Source organism: Sparus aurata, chromosome 5, assembly GCF_900880675.1.
Source record: "Sparus aurata chromosome 5, fSpaAur1.1, whole genome shotgun sequence".
In the NCBI taxonomy this organism is placed as follows: domain Eukaryota; kingdom Metazoa; phylum Chordata; class Actinopteri; order Spariformes; family Sparidae; genus Sparus; species Sparus aurata.
In genome coordinates, this window is record NC_044191.1 from 34031953 (window position 1) to 34044204 (window position 12252).

General features: G+C 44.1%; 1 protein-coding gene across 3 annotated transcripts in view; it reads right to left on the reverse strand.

The window, feature by feature from the left end:
- slc4a5a (solute carrier family 4 member 5a) overlaps positions 1–2782 on the reverse strand; it is a 32318-nt gene extending 29536 nt beyond the window's left edge. For all 3 annotated transcript variants that reach the window (XM_030415745.1, XM_030415746.1, XM_030415744.1), the window contains exon 1: positions 2652–2782. The gene's annotated coding sequence lies outside the window, so the exon portion shown is untranslated. The remainder of the gene's footprint in view (positions 1–2651) is intronic.
- Positions 2783–12252: the final 9470 nt, after the last annotated feature.

The following is a 12252-nucleotide window of genomic DNA, read 5'->3' on the forward strand; positions in this document are numbered from 1 at the left end:
ATATTAGTTTGCATCTGTGGATGCAGATTTAAATAAAATAAATGAGTATAAACTGTTGAACCATTAAGAGGTTGCTTTACAGTCAGGTTGTTGTTCCTGGTTTGTTACTAAATTAAAAACAGTAAACTTTTATACCTCACAGCTGTGAAATCATTTCAACGGTACACTGATTTGTTATAAAGGTGAACGGTGTCTCTGTCACAGCCTCTCCGCCCTCCTGTCACTTGTTTCTGTGCGTTGTAACTTCATCTTGGTGAAACTGGATCATATTTAACAGAGAAAATATACGTTTCCTGAGAGCACCACCACCGGGGAGCGTTGGTGTTAATGATGATGTCACTGTAGCTTTGGAGGTCGAGGTTTGGTTGTGCTCAGCAGCCTCAACATCTACGGACACGAAGAAGAGGCTCAGAGACAGTGAGCGAGCAAGAGAATAAATCTTACATTACCTTTAATTTGTTGCTGTTGAATCATCAATATTAGTTCTGTCTCTTGTGTTGTTGTTGTGTTGTGAACTCGCTAGTTTATGTTCATCAGCTAGCGCATTCTGTTTCAGCAGCTGGTAGCGTGTTACAGCCGAGTGTCAGCTGCTAGTTGTGTGAAGCTTTTGTGCAAACTTTGTCATACAGCGAACAAAAAAATGCTTCAGAAAGACATGAATGTTTGCGATGTAACGCTGTGAGGTGCCACATTTTCTCTGCAGTTAGCATTAAGTTGCTTCTGGGATCTGTATTTGCGACAGTCGTGTTTTACTACATACTACATAATGTTGCTTTAAGGTAGCTGCAGAATGAAGGTTTAGATTTAGATTGAAATTGATTTTTGTATTCTTAATAATGTATGGTTAAAAGAAATGTCCAACACCATGAAATGTAATCAGATCCAGTGTGTATTTGTTTAATAATGTAACGCAGCTCAAATCCTAAATTATTAAAATACTGATTAAGTATTCAGAGTTTCTGTGAGCTTTCTAATTTCTGTTTCGCTGCATCCATGATTCTTTCCACTTCGCTCTGTGTGGATATGATCTCCCCAGTCCACTCGAGAGGGATGAGCAGTGTAAAGTGGCTGTTGGGAGGATGGGTTTAGCCCAGCAGAGCCCAGTTGAGCTGCCGCTGTGAATGTTTGTAGCGCTGGCTTCCTGCCTCTGTAATTAGCGCTGTCACATCAGTGTCCTTCACACCCAGTGGGCAGCTGGAGCGAGAGCTGCAGGCTGCGCCCCCCTCACGGCCCGATCGATGGGCTCCCTCCTGCCTCCAAAACCTCCATACGCTCACACATAAACAAGCGCACGTGCACACGGGGGTAATGTGTTCGTGCGCTCTGTCAGTGTGCATGCAACTGTGGATGTGAGTCTTTGGCAAACAGCAACAGGCACAAACGTGCACTGAAAAAACCAGGTCAGCCTGTCGAGTGATAAAACGTCTCTGTGACAGTCCGGGAGGATTATTCAACACGTTTGACACTCACAGAGAAAAGAAGATCTACAGAAGATCCTGATGTTATTTCACTTCACTGACAAATATCTGTTATACTGTGTAATGTGGACACCTTAGTTTAGCATGCTAGCATTAGCTCATTAGCTAATGGAGATGTCATATCGCAAATATTCGGTCATAAAACCAAAAAAACCAACAACACAAAAATGCTTCTACTCAAGTATTGTGTGTACTGTGCTTTATACTCCTTCACCACATTTTGGAGGCTAATATTGTACTTTTTACTCCACTACATTTATGTGATTACTTTAGTTACTAGTTACTTTTAACTTAAGAACTTTATGTGTGACTCTCACTTGTACCAAAGTGATATTTTAGCACAATATCTTTACTTCCGCTGATGATCGGCAAGTAGAAAGTTTACACTTTAGTTTAGCATGCTAACATGTTTATTAGCACTTAACACAGAGTGTAAATGGTAATTGGTGCTGTCGTATTTGCAGGTATTTGGACTAAGAGTAAATAAAAAACGAGGAACATTTAATTCGAACGTGAACATTAACACTTTAGACATTTGTATTTTTTTGTACAAGTCACTTAACAAGCATTAACTCACAAACTGAGGGGAAGAAGACGGTCACACAAGTGAAGCTATAATCTGTTCTGTGTCGAGACATATGCACCAGAACTTCACTGTTTTGAAGCAGCTACTTAAAACTTTAAGTGTCATTTCTGTGCAGCTATTAGATCATGTGTGTGCGTTCGTGTGCGTGCAGTGAGAGGGAGGTTATCAAGTTAAATGGAGCTCATTAGCGCTTCACTAAGTTTAAAGGAATTACTGTACGTGTCATCGACTTCTCAGGGAGTTTTTAAAAGCTTGTTTAATACGCTTTGTTTCCCCCCGAAAGAGGACGGTGACGTATGAAGTATATTTTTGCATAAATAAAGCAAAGGAGATGTTGTACAGGAAGATGAACGTGTCTATCATGTTTTAACACCAAACCCGACAAAGTGGCTGCAAACTTCAAACACTTCACACATTCCCTCATGTCCTGACTCAATAGGTGAGTGTACAGCGCTTTCCTTATTTACAGATGAAGATATAGAAGATATATGAAGCTGCGTACCCAACATGCATCAGTGGAATATCAGGCAGACAGACAGACAGAGGAGTCGATGGTGCAGTGAAACAGACAAGAAAAGAAAACCTACCTGGATTAGTTGTCAGCTGGAATGAATGAAGTCAGAAAAGGCCGTCGCTGCTCAGAGGGTCGCGTCAATGAAAACATGCCAGTGGACCTCCGACACACTACTGAATGGTACAAAGTCAGCAAAGAGGAAAGCTCCTTTCCATCTGTCTGTCTGACTGTCTGTCTCTCTCTCTCCTCTCGCCCACGACTGGTTCAATAACGGGCAAACTAGGACTCGGCAGAGAGCTCCAGGCAGGAAGTTGTTTCAGAATATGGTTGACACCAAATCCCCGATAGAAAATCCCTCAATATGCCGCAGCAGCAGGTCAATATAATATGGCACCGCGGAAAAAGTGATGAAGGATAGGAAGCTGCAGGATGCTGCTCGGGAAAACAAGCCGTGGGTTAAAAATTGGATTTCTGACGTTGGAGAGAGGAGCGGTGACGGACCTGATCTGATCAGCGAGGATCTATATTTCTTTTGGATTTATTCTAAAGTTTCTTGGCACAAGCTGATTATTTTTACTGGGTTTGGACAGAAGTACAGTACAAAGAAACCAGCGCTCAGTCGACCATGTTTGTTTACGGCTACTAACCTCTTTCACTCCCTTCATTTCTAAGCTTATGACACAGTCACTACTTATCTTGATGAGGCACAGTGATGTGCACAAGGGGGGGGGCCCAATTGTTGAAAAACGCGCAATAAAGTGCCCTCCTGGGAGCCAAAACGTGCGCTAAAGTGCATTCTTGGGAGCCAAAAAAGCGTGCCAAAGTACCCTATTGGTTGGCAGAACACACTAAACTGCCCTCTTGGCTGGTTAAAACATGATAAACTGCCCTCTTGGGAGCAAAACACACGCTAAAGTGCCCTCATGGAAGCCAAAACACATGCTAAAGTGCCCTCTTGGGAGCCAAAATGCGCGCTAAAGTGCCTTCTTGGGAGCCAAAACGCGCGCTAAAGTGCCCTCTTGGAAGCCAAAACATGCGCTAAAGTGCCCTTCTTTTCGCCCCTGCCCTTCAAAAAGTCTGTGGATGCCACTGATGAGCCACTGATGAGGCATGTCTTATATTTTTATTTGTAGGACAAGTTAGACTCTCAAAAAGACCATCATTTGGGATGTGAATGCTTTATTTCTTTGTCTTGTCATCTGTGATTCTGTACTTGATAAAACTGTACGGTGATGATGGACTACTATAATGTTTACACCGAAGTACAGCATACTTGCTAACACAATATACAGCTAACGGGAATGTCGTCATAAACCAAAGTAATGACACATTTTGCAGCCAGAGGAAAAGTTTTGGGACCGCTTTGAGGAGTAAATGATTATCTGAGCTGTCACGGTTAAAGCGAAGGGGAAGCAAAAGCAAGACGCACACAGGCAGGCGGATAACAAAACAAAAGGTGAGCTTTGATAAAGAAAGCCGTAGTCCAGAAATAAGAAACTGCAAAATACAAAAGACCAAACAAAGTGCAAACCAAAAGGCAAAGTACAAAACAGCTTGAAGAAAAAGGTGCCAAAAGTCAAGAACAGGAAGCGAAGGTGAGGGGCAAAAAGCATGAAAAAGAAAAAAAGACAAAGGGAGGAAGTACAACGTCACAACTTTAACCGTGACACTAAAAAACTACAAATGTCAATGTCATGGTGTCCCTGCGGAAACAGTCATTAAGATTCATCCTCTGTCCGATACAGATCGATATTTCACTGAATAAGTAAAAACATTGAGCTTTTCATTTGTGGTGCAAGAGGGGAAGTCAAGGTCAGAGGTCGGCGTGCTTCATCCTCCTGACGTGGGACATTAAATATTAAAGATATCAACTAAAAACTCAGAAGGTCCCACGAGTCATTCACATTCATCCTCCAGGTGTTTCATGGCGAGCATGTCAGCGAGGACAAGATGGTGGACAGACAAACTGATCGTGGTCTCTCCACCTGAGAGCGTGACCTTTCACCTTCAGATTGTGTAATTCCCGCCCTTAAACTCCAGATAGCCGCTCCTTGTGTTTTCGATTTTGCTCTGCTTCTGCTCAAATTGTATGTCTGCACTCAGATATTTTCTGATTCCTTCTCTCTGGTTCCCCCACAGATCGAACGCCAGGTGTAGTGTTGTCCTGCTTCTTTATTACTAGGTGATAGTCTTTAACTGGGTTCATTCACTCCTGCCCTCTGAAGTATTTCGGCTTGAATAACTTCACCAGCCTCCTGAGGAGAAACAACATCACCTTCCTGACTCGGGATCTGGAGTCTAGCGGCTTCACTCCTTTTATTTCGAGGCTTTCTGCAGAGTCTCTAGAGGTTTCAGACATTTTTTCTTATTTTCAGCTCATGGTAATCCCCACAGGACGATGCCATCATTAGGATTTCTCTTATTGAGAAAAACAGGGATTTCCAGCAGGTTGAATATGGAGGTGGATCAATAATGGCACTGCAGCCTTTCAGTGAGGAGCCACACAGTCTGATGATTACTGTCCATTTCAGAAAAAGGCCCTTCATTCCCTCTCCCATCAGCCTTCATCCCTCAGTGAACTCCAGCCCAGCACACAGAGAATAACAGTTTACAGAATATTAGAAATAATCTGGTAGACTGCAGGATGTAAGACGTGTTCAGTGTTTGTCAGTCTTCACCTGCATAAAGTTAAAGCCGAGGCTTCTTCATGCAAATCAGCAACACGTGCAAAACTATAAAAACCTAACAGCTCGGTGTTTGCGGCTGGTCAAGCGTGTGATGCTTGGAAGCAGCGCGACCTCTAGCGTCCATATTCGTCCCTGTGGACACGCAGCGTCACTCCTCGTTGTTTAAATGTGCACAAGTCTCCAAGTTTGCAGCACAGAAAGACCAAAACTATCTTCACAGCTGTCAACTTCCTGCAGTCATTTGGGGAAATATGCTCTTTTGTAACATGTGTGAACTGACCCTTTAAAGCTGCTGCGAGAGCACCATCATTATTGATCTTTCCTCACCGCTGAGCAGAGCGAAGGCCACACGGTGACGCCCTGCAGTCAGGCAACAAACTCATCCCAGTTCAACTGCAACAGCAAAATAATCTACATCTGAGACTTCTGCTGGTGTCTGTGCGCTCTGCGTTTGAATGCATTTTAAAAAGGTACAGGTGAAGATGTTTAAAAGATGTGCAGGGTACGTGAATTATCATGAGTCACTGATGACTTTAACGTCCCTACAGCTTTGTGTCCCGGCGTCCTCGGGGGTTGATGAATGGCTGCTCATTAACAGTCGTTAAGGATGCCGTGGGGACGAGTTAGAGAAAGACTTCTAGCTCTCAAACTGTTTTACACATTTGTAACGCTGAAAAGTTGAGGGTTTAAATCCACCCTGTGAGTTTTGCTGTAGGTGTTTTCTATCTTCCCACCTGCCTGATTGTTGCTGCACACCTGTGATGACTCTGATTTTTGAGCACAGCCCTGTTACCTGAGGTTTCGCTCGGTGTGCTCTTCCTGCAGACCTGCACTGCATCTCCCTCCTTCCTGTGTTTCCAGCCTCCTCTGTTAATTTCCCTCACCTGTGTTTCTCCGTCTCGCTCCACCTGCACCTCATCTCCTCTTTAGGTTTGTTTGTATGTAAGATTGTGTTGTTTCCTCTGCTCAGTTCGTCCTATTTTGTTCCTGTGTCTTCCTGTTTTTTTTTCTTCTGTTCCTCATGATTTCCCTGCTGAAAAAACCAAAACACAACATATGTCTTGCTAGTGACTTTTCCACCAGCAAGACCAGCATATGTTGTGTTTTGGTGCTTGTCTATGCTGTTATTTTCAGCAGGGTTGAACTCTGCACTTCTTCATCGGTCATCAGCTTTCATTAAAAACGTGCTCCTTGTGTTGAAGCTTCGTGCTCTTCTGTCTGCATTTAGTGTCCTGTTGCTGCAGATGTGACTATATCTGTAACTGAAGTTAAAAAAGATGTCTGCTTCCTTCTGCTCAGAGGCTGATTATGTTTTCTGTCCTGTGCATTTAACTGAAGACATGAATCTCATCCATAACTCAGACATCACGGTGATTTAAACACCTCAGCTGTTGCATTTATGTGTTTTTTCCTGCTTGAGACACTAGTGGAACATTTACATTACTGATAGTTCATGAAGGACTACATTAAATTCATGCATGAAGTCACACATGCATTAATGCTCATTCATGTATCTTCAGAGAGGATTAAACTGTCACTTCTCTCTGAACCCCCGCGATGTCTTTAACGACTGTTAAATGTGCAGCGATTCATCAACCCTGAAGATGCAGAGATGCAAAGCGTGTATCTAAAGTAATCTAAAGTGTTTCTGCACATCGTCATTATTGCCATCCATCCATGAAATCCATCAAACCAGCACAACAGATGAGGATGAGGATGTGTTTTGTGTAAATATGCTGATTTTCTTGGTCACATGTCTCATTTTCAGCCGAAATCAGCAGTTCCAGCTCGTCTCTCTGTCCTCACGAAGGCTTCTGGGAGAAAATCGGTAACATTAATGGAGTAGTGCGACGCGTTCAGTGAAATATCTGCACCCGGAGAAGCAAAATACAGCAGTTTATCACAAAACAACTTGTGATATCAACCGAACACAAACACCAAAGAGACGGCGAAGTCTTTTACTTCTCAAAATGACAAACGACGATGAGTTTTCTCTCCCTAAAAAAGAAAAAAAGAAAAGAAAAAGAAAAAAACTCTCCCAGCTCTTAACAATAAATCTGGTTGAAGCTTACTCAGTTGATTGTTTCGATGATAATCTCCTCACATTGTGCAAACTCAGAGAGCGGAGGAGACTCGAGCGAGGCTATTAAAAAGGCAGTCTGTTAAAACCTAATGGAGTGAGACTGCAGATCTGAAGAGGTGTAGATATGAAGAGCGGGGAAACAGTAAAAAGGTTAAGTAGGAGGATGAGACACGGGGGGAACCGTACGATGAGAAGCCCCGGAGTAAGCAGTCCGTGCATGACAATCTGAAGCCTCGATACCCTGAAGGAGAAGCTTCTGGTGAGAGTATCACCTCCGTCTTCTTTTACCCCACAGCACACAGAGCATTAAGTGCAAAATTGACTGCAGCTCGGTCAGCCTCTCCCTGTTACTGATGCCAGATGATACGTGGGTAATTCAATCAAGTGTGCACACAGACGTTGGGAGAAAGAGTTGGAGTTTCCTCCCAGAAAAGCTCTTCACACAAGAAGCTGTAGAAACCGTCTGCACATCACAAAAACTGAGATTAACTTGAAGGCGCTCACTGATTTAATGCATTTGTTCCCCCGGTCCAGTCTGACCGCTGGTAGCCACACAACGTCACTGCATCACACAACATCACTGCATCACACAACATCACTGATCACACAACGTCACCGCATCACACAACGTCACCGCATCACACAACGTCACTGCATCACACAACATCACTGCATCACACAACGTCACCACATCACACAACATCACCACATCACACAACATCACCGCATCACACAACGTCACTGCATCACACAACGTCACTGCATCACTGCATCACACAACATCACTGCATCACACAACATCACTGCATCACACAACGTCACTGCATCACACAACGTCACTGCATCACACAACATCACTGCATCACACAACATCACTGCATCACTGCATCACACAACGTCACTGCATCACACAACATCACTGCATCACACAACGTCACTGCATCACAGCATCACTGCATCACACAACGTCACAGCATCACACAACGTCACTGCATCACACAACGTCACTGCATCACACAACGTCACTGCATCACACAACGTCACTGCATCACACAACATCACTGCATCACACAACATCACTGCATCACACAACATCACCGCATCACACAACGTCACCGCATCACACAACGTCACCGCATCACACAACGTCACCGCATCACACAATGTCACCGCATCACACAACGTCACCGCATCACACAACATCACCGCATCAGACAACATCACTGCATCACACAACGTCACTGCATCACACAACATCAGTGCATCACACAACGTCACTGCATCACTGCATCACACAACATCACTGCATCACACAACATCACTGCATCACACAACATCACTGCATCACACAACATCACTGCATCACTGCATTACACAACATCACTGCATCACACAACATCACTACATCACACAACATCACTGCATCACACAACATCACTGCATCACACAACATCACTGCATCACTGCATCACTGCATCACACAACATCACTGCATCACTGCATTACACAACGTCACTGCATCACACAACATCACTGCATCACACAACGTCACTGCATCACAGCATCACTGCATCACACAACATCACTGCATCACACAACGTCACTGCATCACACAACATCACTGCATCACACAACGTCACTGCATCACACAACGTCACTGCATCACTGCATCACAGCATCACACATCATCACTGCATCACACAACATCACTGCATCACTGCATTACACAACATCACTGCATCACACAGCGTCACTGCATCACTGCATCACACAACATCACTGCATCACACAACGTCACTGCATCACACAACGTCACTGCATCACTGCATCACAGCATCACACATCATCACTGCATCACACAACATCACTGCATCACACAACATCACTGCATCACACAACATCACTGCATCACACAACATCACTGCATCACACAACGTCACTGCATCACACAACATCACTGCATCACACAACATCACTGCATCACACAACGTCACTGCATCACACAACATCACTGCATTACACAACATCACTGCATCACACAGCGTCACTGCATCACTGCATCACACAACATCACTGCATCACACAACATCACTGCATCACAAAACATCACTGCATCACTGCATCACACAGCATCACTGCATCACACAGCATCACTGCATCACAAAATATCACTGCATCACACAGCATCACTGCATCACAAAATATCACTGCATCACACAGCATCACACAGCATCACTGCATCACACAACATCACTGCATCACACAACATCACAGCATCACACAACATCACTGCATCACACAACATCACTGCATCACACAACGTCACTGCATCACAGCATCACTGCATCACACAACATCACTGCATCACACAACATCACTGCATCACACAACATCACTGCATCACACAACGTCACTGCATCACAGCATCACTGCATCACACAACATCACTGCATCACACAACATCACTGCATCACACAACATCACTGCATCACACAACATCACTGCATCACTGCATCACACAACATCACTGCATCACACAACATCACTGCATCACTGCATTACACAACGTCACTGCATCACACAACATCACTGCATCACACAACGTCACTGCATCACAGCATCACTGCATCACACAACATCACTGCATCACACAACGTCACTGCATCACACAACATCACTGCATCACACAACGTCACTGCATCACTGCATCACAGCATCACACATCATCACTGCATCACACAACATCACTGCATCACTGCATTACACAACATCACTGCATCACACAGCGTCACTGCATCACTGCATCACACAACATCACTGCATCACACAACGTCACTGCATCACACAACGTCACTGCATCACTGCATCACAGCATCACACATCATCACTGCATCACACAACATCACTGCATCACACAACATCACTGCATCACACAACATCACTGCATCACACAACATCACTGCATCACACAACGTCACTGCATCACACAACATCACTGCATCACACAACGTCACTGCATCACACAACGTCACTGCATTACACAACATCACTGCATCACACAGCGTCACTGCATCACTGCATCACACAACATCACTGCATCACACAACATCACTGCATCACAAAACATCACTGCATCACTGCATCACACAGCATCACTGCATCACACAGCATCACTGCATCACAAAATATCACTGCATCACACAGCATCACTGCATCACAAAATATCACTGCATCACACAGCATCACACAACATCACAACATCACACAACATCACAACATCACACAACATCACAACATCACACAACATCACAACATCACACAACATCACAACATCACACAACATCACAACATCACACAACGTCACTGCATCACAGCATCACTGCATCACACAACATCACTGCATCACACAACATCACTGCATCACACAGCATCACTGCATCACACAACATCATTTTCATTTCTGTTGACGAGTTCAGGAGCCTGAGAGAAGACGCAGCTCTGTAGTCTGGAGGTACGGCATCAGATACTTCTGTATCTTTTGACAGACTGATGTCAGTGAAGCTCTGCAGATTCACTCATTCAACCTTTCTATAATCATTGAGGGAAACCTCTGCACAAATTAAAAAACAGAAACAAGTAAGAAACTTGTTTTAATGCTTCTGAACATGTTTAGGGATCGTTCTGATGCCTCATGTGTACTTTTGTCACCTATATTATGTAAAATTATGGATACAAACTATTATTTTAAAATGTTTTTACAGTACACAACAACATATAAAGTGTATATGACATCCAGCTGTCCACCTGAGGAATGATTTTGGTCTCCACCAGTTCTGGAGTGAAACATCAGATTATTCAGCCTCTGAAATGCTCCACCATCTTCACCAGCGATGGATTTTTTCTGCCGAGCGGTGAATGTGCAGAGGGTGTTCAGGGCTTTTTAACAGCTGCCTGCTGCAGCAGAAATTGATGCTCTGAGAGTGAAACACAACAGTGAAGTTTGCTGAACAATGAGCTGAAGGCTTGGTTCAGCGGAGGAGAGCTGCAGACTCAGAGGACGGTTCTCTGCGAGGTCCGAGTCAACTCCAGGCAGAGACCTCAGATACGTTCACATCAACAACAGCAGCATCAGTTACAGATTATCACCTCAGCAGACAAAACATGTGTTGTGTTTGTCAGATATTCACATATACTGTTGTTGTGTTACTAACAGAAAACAAAAACAACCCGATGTGTCCGTCTGCAGATTCTCTACACAACACGCTTGTTGGCGACAGGCGCTGCTCGGTGACCATCAGCATCATTTCAGCCGTTTCCAAGGAAATTGTACGTTATTATCTGAGCTTCATTCATATGTTCTCTTTTCAACAAGTGATACCTCCACACAGCCAATCTGTCCCTGTGTGTGTGTGTGTGTGTGTGTGTGTGTGTGTGTGTGTGTGTGTGTGTGTGTGTGTACGGCTCCCCCGCTGATCATAACAACAACATTCATGTCCGTATTACGATAATCACAGCTTGTTTGGATGTGCGCACATCCTGCACTCAGACGCTCGAGTGTTTGCTTTTTTTTTTTATTTTTATCTTTCCTGCTGACGCCATCGAGCTCACCCGCCATAATTATTCCATCCCCTGAGTCTTGATCATCATGATGAGAGAGGAGGAGAGGTGAGAAAGCGAATGAGAAGAGATGACCTGCAGGAGGAGGGAGAGCTGTGTGCATTCATGCGCTGCTTGTGAGCTGAATTAATATGACTTGTGTGTGTTTGTGTGCGTCTGTGTGAGTGTGTGTGAAACGGGAGAAAAGAGTTGCAAGAGAGAACAAATTTGAAGATCCTCTTGAAAACTCAGGCCTAAAAAAACGTATATTTCTTCAAGTAGGGTCCAAAAGTCTGAGAGTACAAGTG